The sequence below is a fragment of the Schistocerca serialis genome, chromosome 2, assembly GCF_023864345.2.
Source record: "Schistocerca serialis cubense isolate TAMUIC-IGC-003099 chromosome 2, iqSchSeri2.2, whole genome shotgun sequence".
Lineage (NCBI taxonomy): Eukaryota > Metazoa > Arthropoda > Insecta > Orthoptera > Acrididae > Schistocerca > Schistocerca serialis.
In genome coordinates this window covers 459,845,335-459,861,538 of record NC_064639.1, presented here as the reverse complement: position 1 = coordinate 459,861,538, position 16,204 = coordinate 459,845,335, and the positions used below count along the sequence as shown (strand labels likewise).

The following is a 16,204-nucleotide window of genomic DNA, read 5'->3' as shown; positions in this document are numbered from 1 at the left end:
CGCCGGGACCGCTGGCGGCCTGTATGGATTGCTGGATCGCGGGGCAGTGGTCACGAGGGTGCACGACCTCTTCGAAAACGGATCCTGCATGTTTAAGTTCAGTGCATTGCAATTCTCATACAGAATACTCCAACATTGTGAAATCTCGCGATTCTCCAGACTTGGGTTCGTGTTGCTGCTCACAGTGTGACAGGACAACAGGGAAACGCTTTACATAAACAGCATTCCTATTTGAGGTCATCTAGAGCGTATGCAACAGTGTGCCTTGAATACAAATGTTCATGTGTTGTGTGCTGAGGAATACAAAGCTCCACAATGGTCCGTTTTATTTAAATACGAGTACAACGTCAGGTGTGTCGGCTATATATCAAAATCACCACCGCCACCAGCACCTCCACATTTGAAAGGGAGCCATATCCAAAATCTCACCAAGTTTACGTGTATTAACATGTGCCATAGGCTTGTTGTAACACAAAATCCATTAACATAATGCCTGCCGACATTGTTATGCTGTTTAGAAAAAAGTAACTGGTATTTAATTTGCTTTGTGCTATCGTTGCTAGAAATCCAGATTTGCAATGCTACTTTACGCTAAAGGGTCCGGGTTTTACGTCCCATAAGTATGAGGATAGGCCAAATATTAGACATTTAGACAGGTTTTTATACTTGCTATGCATCATGTCCAACGTCTTCCCTTAGGTTCCACGGTGTAGTCTTTAAGGAAGCGGTTGTGACAAGTACTAATTGGTCTGTAATGTATGGACATTGGTGGCATACGGTTCCAAACACGTCACTGTCTTGAACTTTCATCGCAGCACCGATGGCAATGTAAGTGATGAGAAAAGGAAATTTGTACAAAAGACATCAATGACGACATAAAGGAGGTCAAAAAATGGCTCTGAGCACTATGGGACTTAACATCTATGGTCATCAGTCCCCTAGAACTTAGACCTACTTAAACCTAACTAACCTAAGGACAGCACACAACACCCAGCCATCACGAAGCAGAGAAAATCCCTGACCCCGCCGGGAATCGAACCCGGGAACCCGGGCGTGGGAAGCGAGAACGCTAAAGGAGGTCGAAAGAGGGAGAGAAGAAATAATATTCAAGAACAGACACGCATATTCAGACATCCTATGGAGAAGGAGTGGTACCAGGCTGTTGACGTGATTTTAGTCTGCCCTTAAAGTCAATTTTACTATACGGTATAGTAGTATTCTAATGATAAGCCATAAATACAAATTTAGTTTTGTCAGTGAAAACCGAATGCGAGGAATAAAACAAAATAAACACTGTTGTGTACACAGTATTTGTTTAAGAACATATACGAGAAAAACAACATAGAGGAAATAGTGTGTCTAATGGTTTAACTGTCCTGCTATCGTAGTTACAACTGATCGCGAGAAAGTAGTGAAGATCACACGCTTTCACAGCAGAACAGAGCACAGCATTTTCTTTCTCACTGTCGATTTTAACAGAAAACCTGTACATTGCTGTATAAAATAATGTATAGCTTATGTCCATTTGAATGATTATTAGAGTATCATCTAAAACTTTGTAGTAAACCAGTCTAGTACATTACCAGATTTCTGTTTTTTCCAGTAGTATAGACATTCTTTACATCAGTTGGAAAATGATCACAGGTTTTCATGTCTGAACAGCTAGCTGATAGTTGTGTCACACTAAACAGGTCACAGGGCAATCGGATTTTTAATGTCATTTATATTATTGGTAAATGAAGTTCAGAAGTCAAACATCAGTCACACACGTTGGCTAGATGCAAGTGTCAAAAATTATGGAGAAAATCGACATTCAAGTTTTGAAATTTTCCGAGTATCTTTACTGCCCTAAAGCAACGCTGATGTTTCGACATGAAGTGTGGCTTGCTGGCAGAATGCTCGTCCGCCAAATGTGCGATCTGGGGTTGATTCCTTATCGCTGCAAATTTGTAACCGAGGGTGAAGTGTAAAATGCATAAAGGTGGAAAAAATCGTAATATTCGAGATTAATAATCGCTGGTTAAAATCTCGTTTCAGTCAGGTTTTTTTTTTTCTTATTTTTCGTTTAGTTCAATTTCAATATGAAATTTATCATATATATGCTAATGAAAAATACACATCTTCGTATTTCTAATTACATCTCACAAAGAAAATCCAGTTTTTTGTAAATATAAATTTTTAATTATCGATCTTTTTTAAAAGGTGGTAAATAAAGTTGGTTTCAATTAAAGAAGCTGTTCACAAATCAATTTTACTCCATCTGTATGTATTTTACTGTTCACGGAAATGCACTAAGGACATGTACGTTTGTTTAAAAATTTACCACAGCCAGGAGTAGAACCGAGACAACCCACGTAATCTGCAGGAACTCTACCACAGCGCCATGCTTTCTCGAGAATCTTATAGAGCTGCACTGAACTGCTTTGTATGATTGACGTTTGAGTTCTGAACTTCAGGTATCATAAATTACAAAAATCCGACTGACGTTTTGTGTCCTTGTAAGTCTCAGTGTAAGCGTCAGCTGGTAGCGGGAAGAGCGCCGATGCCAAAGCCGGGCCGCGGTGAGGTAAGGTGAGGTGTGACGAGGTGCGGTGCGGGTTGCGCTGCCCCTGGCCGTTCTGGGCCGGCTTCCCGTGCAGCCGTATGAATGAGGCGACGCAGGGCTCCGAGCCAGGGCAGCTGCGCGGGGCGGCGGCCTGCTGCCAAAAGCTGCTGCGCGGGACACGGCGTGCGTGCGCCCAGGTCAAGAAATGTGGCTGAGACTGGAGAATTAACTTAACTGCACATACACCAGACCCGGCGTTGCTGTCTCTGTGGGGCAGACGCTGCCGCTTCACGCGGTAAATAACAGCATTCACTAAATAATAAAATGTAAAATTACAAAAAATTTAAAAACTTTCCATAAACCATTTAAAACTATCAGAATTTCCTAAATATTGCATCGATAGCCCTTAAAATTGAATTTTCTTTTTTTTTTTATAAAATGATGACCAGTTTCGGTAGCTTAACTACCATCTTCAGATCACGCTATCTATAACATTAATTGAACAAAAAACCTGTAAAGCACCCTAGAATACAGCTGTAACTCTGAGTACAGGGGGTTGGGGTCATTTGCCGCCCAGTGTACATATATCTTCACTGTTTGCTCTAGTTACCCAGTGTGACGATATTGTATATATTTATTTTATATATTTATATTTACTTCCAGTACAGCTTACGTGACAAATCTCTACTTGCAGTTACTGACTGTAACAGAAATAACTACATGGACGCTTCAATTTAAACAAAATTTACGACACTCTACAGGCTTTTTGTTTCAATTTCTGTCATAGATAACGTGATCTGAAGATGGACATTAAGCAACCGAAAGTAATCACCACTTTATATACAAAAGTTGATGTTAAATGCTACTGAGACAATATATAGAAAACATTCGAAGTTTTAAAAAGTTTTATATAAAATTTTTAAAAAATTTATAGTTCTACATTTGATTATCTGCTTACGATCGCTTTCTCCTATTCTGGCAATGTTAGATGTATTCATTCACTAAACAGATATCCGCCAATCGACTGCAGTCTTCAGTATTCGATCTCCCCACCCTATGGTGAAGCGCTTTGCGTCATTCACATAAAACAAGAATCACGATCCTATACCTACTTATTACATTTCTCCCGAATTAATTTTATTCAGTCTAATGGCATTTTTCTCTTAAACCAGGACATCTTTAATTTAAAGAGTAGAAAAAGGACAGACTTAAAGAAAGAATATAACTTGAAGCGATAAGTTTACTTCCAACAGTCGACTCATCGGCTGAAATCTTCAACTTACCTTTAAACTGAACTAGAATACTTCCCTTTACCACTTTCAGTGACACAATCACGAACCGGTATTATTTCAAACCAGTTACAGTTAACCATACATAATGCATTTAATACACTACTATAATCAAAATCACGTGAGAATATAATACTCTTCAACTCAGTTTTCACTATAAAATTATTCAACTGTATTATAGGATTACTATCTTAACGCCCGCTGATTCGCTCGCGTTTGCGGAGATTTTCTTTTCTTTAATCGTCTTTTTATTTTGTACACAAATTGCAACATCACCCTTACTTTTCACGCTAATTAATGCCAAGAAGCACGTTCTTAGGAGTCGAAGGTCTTTGTCAATCGTGCCTTTTGAGTTCTTGCACTTTTTCCATAGAAACTTGCATCCTGTTACACATATTTCTTTAGAAGTCAAATACTAATTTTCATTCATGTAGATTTAAAATACTTTAATATTACGAAATATTTTCATAAAAATTTTCATCCCAAATTTCAATCCCTTGGAGGATGACTTTCCAAAAGACACTGAAACACATGTTTTTCTTAAATTCCTAACAGGTCAAATATCTCTTTCCATATATTTTGCTTGAAAATTTTTTCTTTTTTCTTTAACAATTTGTTATGAAAAAAGTTTCACCAACTGTTTCAGTGGCACAGAGGCTAAATATCCAAAAATGCTGAAACACACAGTTCTTTCTGACCGAGTAACCAAATATCAATCTTCGTCGTTCGAACTTCAATATTGACTTAATATTGACTTATTTCTAAAAGAAAATAGAAAAGCTCTCATCCCCTATTCCATTCCTTCTTAAACGATGCCTACAATGAGACCAACACCCTCCCCAAACTTGAAGTTTCTATCCTTAGGTTTGGGCTGGACGACAATGGGACACTCAAGACTTTACAAAAACTAGACATCTAGCACTAACATTTGACACCACAGTAACAACATAACTAAGATGCATATCTGGATACCAGTCACACACTGACACACCTCATTCCGTGTTTTATGATGTCATTGGAAAGCAGTATTGGAGAGACACGTACTCCACACTCCGCTATTATGTAATAAGTGTACTACTTTACACTATCATATCTGACAGAAATATTTTTCCATCATTTATTAATGGTAGGAAATCACGAACGTGGGATAGCCGGAAAAAATAGAATAGAAACATTTGAGGTGTCATACAATAAAAAGATGTTGAAAGTTAGCGGGAAAGAAAAATGAGAAAGCAGTTTTAGAGAGTAAAAACAGTAAGGGAAGCCAGAGTTTGGAACACAGTCAACAAATAATTGAGGGTTGTGATAGCGCTACTCTGATACAAAGACATTGCCAAAGGACAAGAATTGGCTGATTGGTGCATCATACCAGTCTGATAAGTTGAAGAAAGGAAATACAACCAGTTTTTTAATGACAGGTTATTAAATTCCAAAATCTGTAACTATTATGTTAAAATTTACTTAGTCAAGTGGAAGTCGCTATTATGGAAACAGAGAGATGTGTCTCGTTAATTACGATAACGAACGAGACTCCGGCCTGTTTACTAATCTCTGTACAAGTACGAACTTGCAAACCTTGATATTTATGGAAGAAAGTTAATGGGCTAAAAATAATTTGTATGAAGCCAACAATAGAATTACACTGAGCATTTAAATTTTACAAGAAAACATTGTACTCTATTCACATTTTCATGTGTGTTTCGGGGCCAACTTTCACGAAGCTCCTATCTGAACAAAGCGGTGCCGTGTTTCGTAATGCAGAGATCACAGCAAAATGTTTCAATATCATCATTGAGACGAGTTGTTGCAAGAAGCTACTGGAGTGTTTGACGATCAGACTGTTATAAATGCATAGAGACAATATGAGTAAGTTTGCAAAAAAGTAAAGAAAGGAGGAAAGATTGTAATTATTCGTAAAAATCCAACTAGTTTAAAATACTTGCTTCTAAGGAAGACCTGTGGACATGAAGTTGCTGTATACCGACCCACAACGACAATAACTGAGTTGCATCGAGAAAACTGGCAAGTTAAACTAATTGTAAATGATGTTCTCAAATATTCTGTAGTAAGAGCCGAAAAATTCAATATTACTAAAATAAAGTGAATATGGAAATTCAAACTTCATTATTAGGCGACAAAAATTGAATAACAGCTTGCATGATAGTTCCAGCTGCTTATGTAACATGTGTAACAAGCTAAGTTCCGTAATTCTAGATTAATAATTGTCTACACATTTTCTAGAGGAACAGAGAGCAATTGATACCAATGGAGAGCAGTTGACATCGCTTCCTGCTGTTATACAGGGTCACTCGATTGGCCTCCATATTCTCCGGATCTGAATGTATGCGATTCCATATTGTGGGGCTTTATTTAAGACAAGGTTATATCAAAAATGTTAAAATGCGTGTGAAATCTTATGGGACTTAACTGCTAAAGTCATCAGTCCCTAAGCTTACACACCACTTAACCTAAATTATCCTAATGACAAACACACACACCCATGCCAGAGGGAGGACTCGCACCTCCGCCGGGACCAGCCGCACAGTCCATGACTGTAGCGCCTTTGACCGCTCCGCTAATCCCGCGCGGCCCGATGTATATCAATAATCTTAAAATCATTACTGAGCTGAGAACATCAATTCAAAAGGTCATCGACAACATCGATTTTCCGAAACTTCAGTGGTTCATGCACAATTTCGCTATTCGTCTGCGCCACATCATCGTCAATGATGGCAGACATATCGAACATATCATAACCTAAATCTGAATATTTGTAGTGACATTTCAGGTTGAATGAAGTGTGTGCACGCCGTAGTTTGCAACTAATTTATGTTTTCTTATATAGTTCAATAATTGTCAAGCTGTACATACTGAATTCGGAGTCAAGATGACCTGGAGTGCTTCCCCACGACACTAAAAGGTGGTGCTGTATCCACAATCGCCATAGAGCCTTAGTACGATGATGTAATATGAGTAACAGTACCCCCAAAACTCAAGTCTTTGTCGACGAGACGAATTTCATTCACTAACGTACCTAACGTTTGTCGTCAACTTTTATTCAGCAAAGAACTAGATATATTTTTGAAAGGTCAAAAATATGATGTTTTTCTATTGAGTACGAATGTTATAAGGTTAATCATAACCGACAGAAACGAAAGTTTGCACATACATTGCCATCGTCTACCATAGACGCGGTTAATATTTTCCAAATATCGTTTCTCATCCAAATATTTGTCAGTGAGCTTTCAAATAAACTGACAGCAGTTGTAGCACAACTTAGCCTTTTGTGTTATTCTCCGTAATAAGTATTTCTATTTGACACTTAAGTCATTAAAATGGTTTATACGATAATGCTTTACCGATCCTTCAATCTTGATGTACACATTCGGTTTTGATCATTAAACCATATTTCAGTGTTTCAGTGGTACAACATTACGGTATCATGGCTGCGTCTCATTTCAAACAAAAAGACTTTCGAAGGAATAAAGCAAACGCAGGCTCTAAGATCGACTAAAAAAATTATTTCACTTGAGACAAAACCAGTTTCAATAACATAAATAAGCGTTTTTGAGGGAACAGGACGAAATACAGCTGGAATGGTGTGAGGAGAGCTGTAAGGGACGGAGGAAGTATGGTGAGCGATGAACTGTGCCGTAAACCAATCGAAAATAAAATAACGTATCTGACCAAATGACTTGCACCTGGTGATCTCATTTGTCCCCCATACCCTTCACCAGAAAAGTTTTCATTAGCAACACATTCATTTCCCTGGAATTTATGGGATGACGAAGTGAAGTTCTACTAAGGGAACTTTGTCCATGCAGCTGGAGGTATTTATGGTGCTACCGGAAATAAATTAGGGTACTGGGATGATGAGCTCTTTTTTGGACTACGTGCCGCTATGTCCGTCTGTAATGGCACTGATTGCTTGCTCAATTCACTGATGTGAATTTAATGTTAAGAAGAGAAAATGGAAGGCAGTTGCTACGTTTTTGATCATTCTATCTTACTATTTTATTACGTATACTTTCCTAGTGATTGAAGTAACTTTTGGCCACAATTAATTAGCATTTCTTCTGCTCTATTGACATGAAAGTATTCGGTTGTAAATCATAGGATATTTATGTATCTCTTAAATCGCATCGGCATCCCTAATCCCATCCATAAATACTTCTGCATACAGCCTCCGGTTACTGGAATCTAGGTCAGGATACAGTAACATCACCACTATCTATTTCTGTTCAACTGATTAAAGAATACTCATCCGTAGTCGCTCCTAGTGAAATTCAGTTGTGCACGTGTGCCGTTGCACTGCACCACACCCATCTCTCAAACTCTCCGCACGGGGTGAAAAAGTAGATTTACGAAGCGATCTTCTGTTTGTTGAATTTAACTTTCTTTCGACGATGAAGTCATTATGACAAGGAACAATCACGCTTGGATAGAACTGAAGAAGGTAGTCAGGTGTTTCTGTTTTACAGAAACCATGTCGGTATTTGCTCTAAACTACTCGAGGAACCTTAAATTTGCGTGTGCGGGGTGGCCTTTAAACCGCCGCTCTCCTGCATTCTAATCCATTGCCTTAGCCTGGCAACACCTGTCTCGATGAGTTCTGAGATCAGGAAACAGCTGAGACAGAGGTTCCGTATTTAACAGAAGTTCCAACTGTCTCCATGTCTTAAGTACTCTCGTATTCTTGCAAGTCTGCCTCCGGCGAGAAATGTCGGTCATTTGTATTGTCAGAACCGCTGACCTCTGTGGCCGGTGAACCAAGTAAGACCTACGATGTACATTTTTACTGACAAAGGGAGTGTTCCTCGGCAAAAGAAGGTGTAATAATAATTCCGTCTGCGATAGAAGGTTATTAGTGCCAACCTTAGGCATACATTTAAGAAAGAAATTACTGGCCATGTATGTCTGGAGCACAGCATTGTGCGAAAGTGAATTATGAACTACGAAAAAGAAGAGATGCATGTCCAGGTCTCTTGTACAAGAGAAGAATTCGTGATTGTCTGCATCAAATCAAAACACTTATGGCTCCTACAGCGCCATACACACAAAAAAATCTCCTTTCAATTTTATTACTTTCCTCCATAAAAGTTGGAGAGTAGTTATGATAACTCTCGCAACACGAATTTATTTTCGGATTCCTTTTACATTACAGAAAATTTAAAAAGTTGAGACATTAAAACTCAATACCTCATTTACATGTTCGCGCTCTCTTACCACTTCACATATTTAACATTGTCTTATGGAATCTCTCTTATTTCATAAATGTTTTGCCTCTGCATTGAACAACGTCCCAACTGCATACACTGATTTCAATAAGCAAATTCAACGAAGGCGGCCGCCTTGAATTGCCTTCAACTTTTAAGCATGCTGCCAGTTTTAAGCTGCAGAACTTTCCATCCAGTAAACAATCTTTAACTATCTCAACGCCTCACCTTTTCTCTCGAGCAGCCATCGTTTCATTACTTTTATTGTAAGCTCCTTTTGACGTTTGATCTTCTGGTCTCATAGTTTTTGACTTCTTATACGAGAGCGGGCTGAAAAGTTATTCCTCCGAATTTTTTATTATGTTTTCAATATTGTTTTAAGTATTACAAGTCAAACTATGGCAGTGCTTGAGAAGCACCATGTTGAAATAGTTTCTAACCTTCCGCATGAAAATGCAACATTCACAAAAATTCATCGCCTCCAGTTGAATGTCATTGATAATTCTCCATACCGTCCCGACTTGGCCCCATCCAATTTTCATCTGCTTCCAAACCCCAAAAGGCGCCTTAGATGACTTCACTTTGATAGTGATGAAGCGGTGCCAGCAGAACTGGAGTTGTGGCTCCGTCAACAAATATTCCACAGTGACCGTGTCAACAAACTGATCTCTCGTTGGGACATGTTTTCGTCGCCAGGGTGACTGTGTTGAGAAATAAACGTGTACATATGAAGAATAAATCTGCAGAATTTTAATTAAGTTTGTTTTATTTAAAAAAGATTTAGGAATCTTGAAATAAAATATTTGGAGACACTGATTTTCAGCACGCCCCCGTATTTCCTGAGCTACGTGCATTATTCCGTTACTCCTTTCTGTCTCGCGTACGGCTTTCTCTTTTAGTCTTTCATCGACAAACCCTGAGTAAACGACAAAGAAGAATTTATTAAACTAGTCAGCTCACTTCTTGATTGATGTGCTTCTTCTGAGTAACTGAAGAAAGATATAGTTTAACGCCCCATCGACGACTAGGTCATCAGAGCCAGAGCAGAAGCGGAAGTAAATAGGCCGTGTTCTTCTCAAAGGAACCGTCCGGGCATATTTTAAGCGATTTAGGGAAACCACAGAAATCCTTAATTGGACAGCCAGGTGGGGACTTGAACCGCTGACCCTCCGAATGCAAGGGTTGCGTACTAATGCCGTGCCTCCTCGCTGAGTCCCAACTTCATATTCGACTCTTCACAAATATATAAGCTACAAGAAATAATATCAAAATTATTAATCTATATTTAATGATAACTGACGACAGTTAATATTACAATATTTCCTTACCTTGCAATAAATATGATTAAAAAATGAAAAAATTATGGTTTAAGAAAGAACGACTAAGTTTAAACGTACTATGGTAAAAATTTGTAAAATCTATGACGAAGAAAATTATACAGTAGTATTCTGGAAGTCTCCTGTAGCAACGTTGTGAGAAGATGTACACTTGTATTGTTGAGTCTGATTTTGACATTACGACCTTCCACATAGCTGTTGCAATTATTTTAGTTCTAATTTCATCAATTGCGGATTGAAAGATAACCATAATTAGGTGTTTATAGTGCGCGGCTCTAATTTGAAAATATTTCACCGGTACTGATTTTATTCGACAATTAGTTTGACTTCGAGATTTGATCTGCGTGATTGATGCTGTGAAATAGCTGCACACCAAAACAAGATTCTAACTCGTACGGAACGAATTTGAACCAATGTTACTGACTGACTACAAATGAAACGTAATGCATTAGCTGTGGCGTAAACAGTGAGACATTTTCAGACATGTCATATTTCTTCTGTGTAAGTTTACAGTACGTTATTCACAAATTGCGAAATAATAGAAAAAAATCGCGTAGTGATTGCAGCAGTAAAAATAATAATGTAACGTAATAGCAATAATAATAATGAAAAACAATAATAGTGGGTGCATGGTTCTTAAGAAATTGATAACGACTTAAAACTGCGGGATAGTAATATTTTTAATACAAACAGCCAACAACAATTAAAATTCTGTACAAATATGTTCACATGATGTCTGTAATTATACGGTATATATTAGTTAGCAAAAGAACAGGTTGGATTCTGAAAAACTAAATGATAATTTGAAAAACTTCAATAGTTTTTCTGAAGAAGTCCCAAACAATTTCCAGTGCACTTCTTGAAACTACATATACCGATTTTCCTTATCATAATAAACATCTGCAGTATTTATGCAGCATATAAAGCGAAAAGAGATAAGAAATAACCGGAAAACTAAATAATTTTGCGTCATCTCATTATGTTATTTCAACATCGTTAGTGTTCGTACTTCCAGTTCGTTTTGTTAACTATATTATTTTTATGTAATTATGATTTATTTACTATGCCTGCCAAAGAACAATAAACAAAATAAAAAAATAAGAACTAAGAAGTCCCGTAAATGCTGTACCGTAACATACATGTGCGTTCGATGATTTCCGTGGCATAGCAGTTGCGAAAGAACTTTTCAGTGCCATTATCACAAGATGCATAAATGTATGTACTGCTACCTTTTTTGCGTTTAGAGTACATGGGTTCTAAGAGGAGACTGTCTACAGCATCCATCACATTCAATAAATTTTCTTCCATCTAAAAGTCGCTAGTAACTTGCTTCAACAACAAGTGTATCTGATAACAACTTGATAAGAATTCCGTGTCTAAATTCTACAAGAAATATAGTTTCAAGTAACGTGTTATGCGGAAGACGAGATGTGTTTGCATGCCGGCCCGCAGTATAGTATCCGCCATCTCGCCCTCATCTCTATTTCAACAGACTTACAAGACGAACTCCACAAAGTATTGGATGCTGTTCAGCAAAATATTATGGTACAAGGTAGTATTTTTTTGTAGTCTCTGGTGGCTCGTTACAGAATAAATGCATTTCGCTTCGTTTCTTGTCCCCATTTACTTTTGTATCTATTTTGCGCTGGAAATAGCTGAAAAACAGTGGAGATTTCGACAGTATGTCCTCCGTGTTTTGTTCAGAAATAAACTTGTTCGATTCAGTTACGGCGTTTGTTGTTGATATCAATGATGCTCATTTTATGCATCGGCCCGAAGCTTGTATCCAGTATCGCTAGGTTCCACCTAGAGTTTGCTTTTCATGCTGTTTCAGCTGTACGCCAACACTAATGAACAGGTTTGCTGATGAGTTGCCAGGTTTGCACCTTGAGTACGGTTTCACTGAACGCAACATTACAAAGATCTGTTGGGTGCCTATGACAAACCGGACCCATTCGTGGCTGAATGGAAGGTATTGACCTTATGAGGAATGTCAGGGAGCCCGATTTCGACGCGAATGCGCTACATGAATTCTGAACACAAACCAGACAGTTATTTTGATAAAAGTGAGTGAATAACAGTTTCACTCTTACCATCCACAGATGGTAAAAGTCATGGTAGCCAGTGGACTTCCATGTCAAATTCAGTTTGCGAACTAGTTCCAACAGCAAGTGCAGGAAAACACCGTTCTCCTGCTTTCCTTTCTATTCACATACGTGGCATGACTTTCGTGGTTTACGGTTTAGTGATTGCGTATTACAGGCTTTTTCACGGAAATAAAGGTAATTGGCTTAAAAAAACCAATAGTTCATAAATTAATAGTTTGGACATTGTTATTAACAGAACGTTCTGTAACTGAGTAATGCGACTCAGTTTCCAAACAAGACACACAGTGGAAACTGTCGACATCGGCTCTGTTGTGTGGATATTTTCAGTGCACTACACGAAAAATGATAAATGCAGGTAAGAAAACAAACTAAACACAATCTGTAACGAGGCACTGGAGACCACGGGTCTGTTATGACAAAATGCTCAAAATCTCTCCAGACACCCTCAGAAACTTTGTCTGTGAAGTCCGGGCTCACTCATTATAACGAAAACCTTGATATTTTCTTGGCGTTAAGCTACTTAATGCAGCTAGTGACACGTCGAATCACTTGTTATTTGTAGAAGTGGTTTTATTATTTGTAGATCTGTTCAGAAAAGACTGAACACTTTAAATTTGTGGTAATAATTTCATTCTGAAAATTGCCGTTAACAATGCGACACTGCCTTTCTGTATCTGAAGTATCACGCTGTAATGACGTGTTGCAGGAATCCACTCCGTAAGTGGGCGTCAATGTGAAATATTACGACCCAAGATGTAAGCAGAATGGCGCTGCAATGGGGAAATAGGCCAATAACGCAGAATGCTAAGTTAGTTCAAACGTAAAACACAGCGTAAGTCGTAGTTTGGAAAGGCTTTATACAAGTAAGAAGGAATAAATTTGTTTTCCCATTATGAAATGCCATTTTACACTAAAAGCATAATTCGTTAATCTTATCCCATCTGGAGTATGAACAACTCTTGACAGAGCAGCATTACAAACACATTTGTCTTTACGCCGTGCATCGCTACCGTATCAGGGCTCACCCGAATAAAAGCTATGTCTGTAGTCAGTATTTGGCATTAATGAAAGCATTTACCCGTGCCATTCGCAATTGTAGCGTTTCCTACAGAGCTGGTCAAGATCTCAAGGTATCGTTTTCTTAAGACAAAACTAACAACTTGACGATTACTCAAATTCTTCCCTAAAAATTAGGTACAGTAATTGTCGGATTAACATCTCATGAGAAAGCAAGCATATTCCTTAGGAAATTTTCATTCATAATTTTGCAGAATTTATTTTCAGCTCAGCCTCAAGGCAAAAAATCCTGTAATAACGTGCTCTTCTTCATTCTCTGTAAATCCTCTCTCATGTATCGTACAAAACTTGATATTTTAGTACGGACCGTAGAAGTGTTCCGTAAGTAATGTGTTTCTTAGATAAACTGCATATGTTCTTTATTATGAAGGGCAGTCAAACGAAAACGTCTGCAGGGTACTCGAAAAATGCGACTTCTTTTTTTTTCAATGGCTGTCGATTTGCTTTGAACTAAGAGGTACTCACCTGAGGACAGTCATGGTTCCGTAGGCAACCACAAACATCTTACCATGAACGCACTGGCCGTATAGTCTCGTAGTTGGATAAATGTATTAACGTTATGGCGATTGCCTTTGAAGTAAGAAAAAGTTTACTCACTTTTTTGCCATTTGTCTCACTTTTTCTTGACTGCCCCCTATCCCAACAAATCAAGACCCGTCACTTGGTATGTGAGCCTTTACAGTCGAACCAAACTATGGCGTCACGCGTTTGTTTCATATGAGTGACCTATGTATGATGTGACCGACTAATCGTTTAGTCTAATTCGGCTAGCATAAAGTGAACAAATCTGCGAGTCTCTACATTAAGAGCCAGCTGATTTCTGCACAAAACAGGTATTTTTTCCTATGGCACCACTACATTTTTAATCAGATTAATACTCCTCATAGATAAATAAGGCTTATTCAAGAAAATGATCCTGAAACTAACACTGTGGTAAGGAACCTTTATCGCTACCGATTCGAACGGAAACTAACGCGTATCGCACATCACAGACCATGGATGTCGCTACATTATTAGTGAACTTTCAGTCGCAATACCGAAAATGCAGTCATTATATATCCGCACTGGGTGAGATCATCGCAGTCCTGCAAGGTATAAATTGTCATGGTGTGACGAATGATACTGCGGGATTGACACACAGAAGTTTGATGTTGCAACACAGTGAATACTTTGCGTACTAGCAATTCACGTTTGCTCCGTAACTTGCATCTCGGGAGCTCGCTATGTAATGTCAACCCTTTTGATGACGCCATTGCGAAACGTCAGGGACTGAGAAACACTTAAATGGCAAGCAGGTGGCAGAGCGTGTACTCACCGGCGTGCGGCGGCGCGGTCCGCGAGGGGGCGAGGAGTTGCGAGCGACCCAGCAGCAGGAGACCGACCGTCCCGAGTCCCACGTCGCGACGCACTGGCTGCCCGCCCCATTCACTCGCGTCCTCCGGCCCGCCTACCCTTGGTGCGCATGCGCGTAGCGCGTAAACTCCGCCGCGCAGTTTCGCCCCGAGTGTACTCCCGTCAGCGGTGCCGCGAGAGGAGCAGGATTAGCGTTAATTAATGCCCCAGCGAAGTCGGATAAGACGTTCCATAAGGGCAGGGGGACAACTGTAAGGAGGCAGACCGATAATTTGCAGCATCGAGAAATCCAACTCTTAAGAACGAAAACTCGCGGCCGACAAGGATGCAGTGCCGAAATACAAGAAAGGTAAGAAAGAATGAGATTTTCACTCTGCAGCGGAGTGTGCGCTGATATGTAACTTCCTGGCAGATTAAAACTGTGTGCCGGACCGAGACTCGAACTCGGGACCTGCCTTTCGCGGGCAAGTGCTCTATCACCTGAGCTACCCAAGCACGACTCACGCCCCGTCCTCACAGCTTTACTTCTGCCAGTACCTCGTCTCCTACCTTCCCAGTCTCCCGAGTTCGAGTCTCGGTCCGGCTCACTGTTTTAATCTGCCAGGAAGTTTCAAGGTAAGAAAGGTTAGTGGTTAAACGTCCCACAGACTATTTGATTGTTACAGACGAATGGGGAGCGAAACTGAGTTTGTGCTCCCAAAGAAATCATCTCGGAGTTCATCTTCAGTTACATAGGAAATATCATGTAAAGCACAAATCTGGGTGGCCTGAGGAGGATTTAAACAAGGCCGCGCGGGGTAGCCTCGCGGTCTGAGGCGTCTTGCACGGTCCGTGTGGCTCCCCCCGTCGGAGGTTCGAGTCCTCCCTCGGGCATGGGTATGTGTTTTGTCCATATCATAAGTTGGTTTAAGTAACATTAAGTAGTGCATTGGCTTAGGGATCGATCACCCCAGCAGTTTGGTCCCATAAGACCTTACCTCAAATTTCCAGATTTTTCCAATTTAATGAACTGTTCTCCTGCATACGGTCCGGTATCTTACTCCTGCGCTACGTCATACGGTTTAAATTCAAGGAGTAGGGTCAAAATGAGTACACGTCGAAGTGATAGATGAAAAATTTACGGAAAAAATTTTTCGAAGTCTAATGTGGTACGCTGTACAGTACATTAATGTGACCACTGTCAAAAGGTTGAATAAACCACCTTTTGCAGAGCGGACTACTGCGACCCATGCGGAAACAGAACCAATGAGGTTCTGGAAGATACCGGCAGGAATATGGA

The 16,204-nt window shown here is 39.5% G+C and overlaps 1 protein-coding gene across 1 annotated transcript in view; it reads right to left on the bottom strand.

Moving 5' to 3' along the window:
• Nucleotides 1-14,965, bottom strand: part of LOC126457360 (schwannomin-interacting protein 1 homolog) — a 1,975,729-nt gene extending 1,960,764 nt beyond the window's left edge. Inside the window, exon 1 of the mRNA XM_050093596.1 lies at nucleotides 14,888-14,965. The gene's annotated coding sequence lies outside the window, so the exon portion shown is untranslated. The remainder of the gene's footprint in view (nucleotides 1-14,887) is intronic.
• Between the last annotated feature and the right edge of the window lie 1,239 nt (nucleotides 14,966-16,204).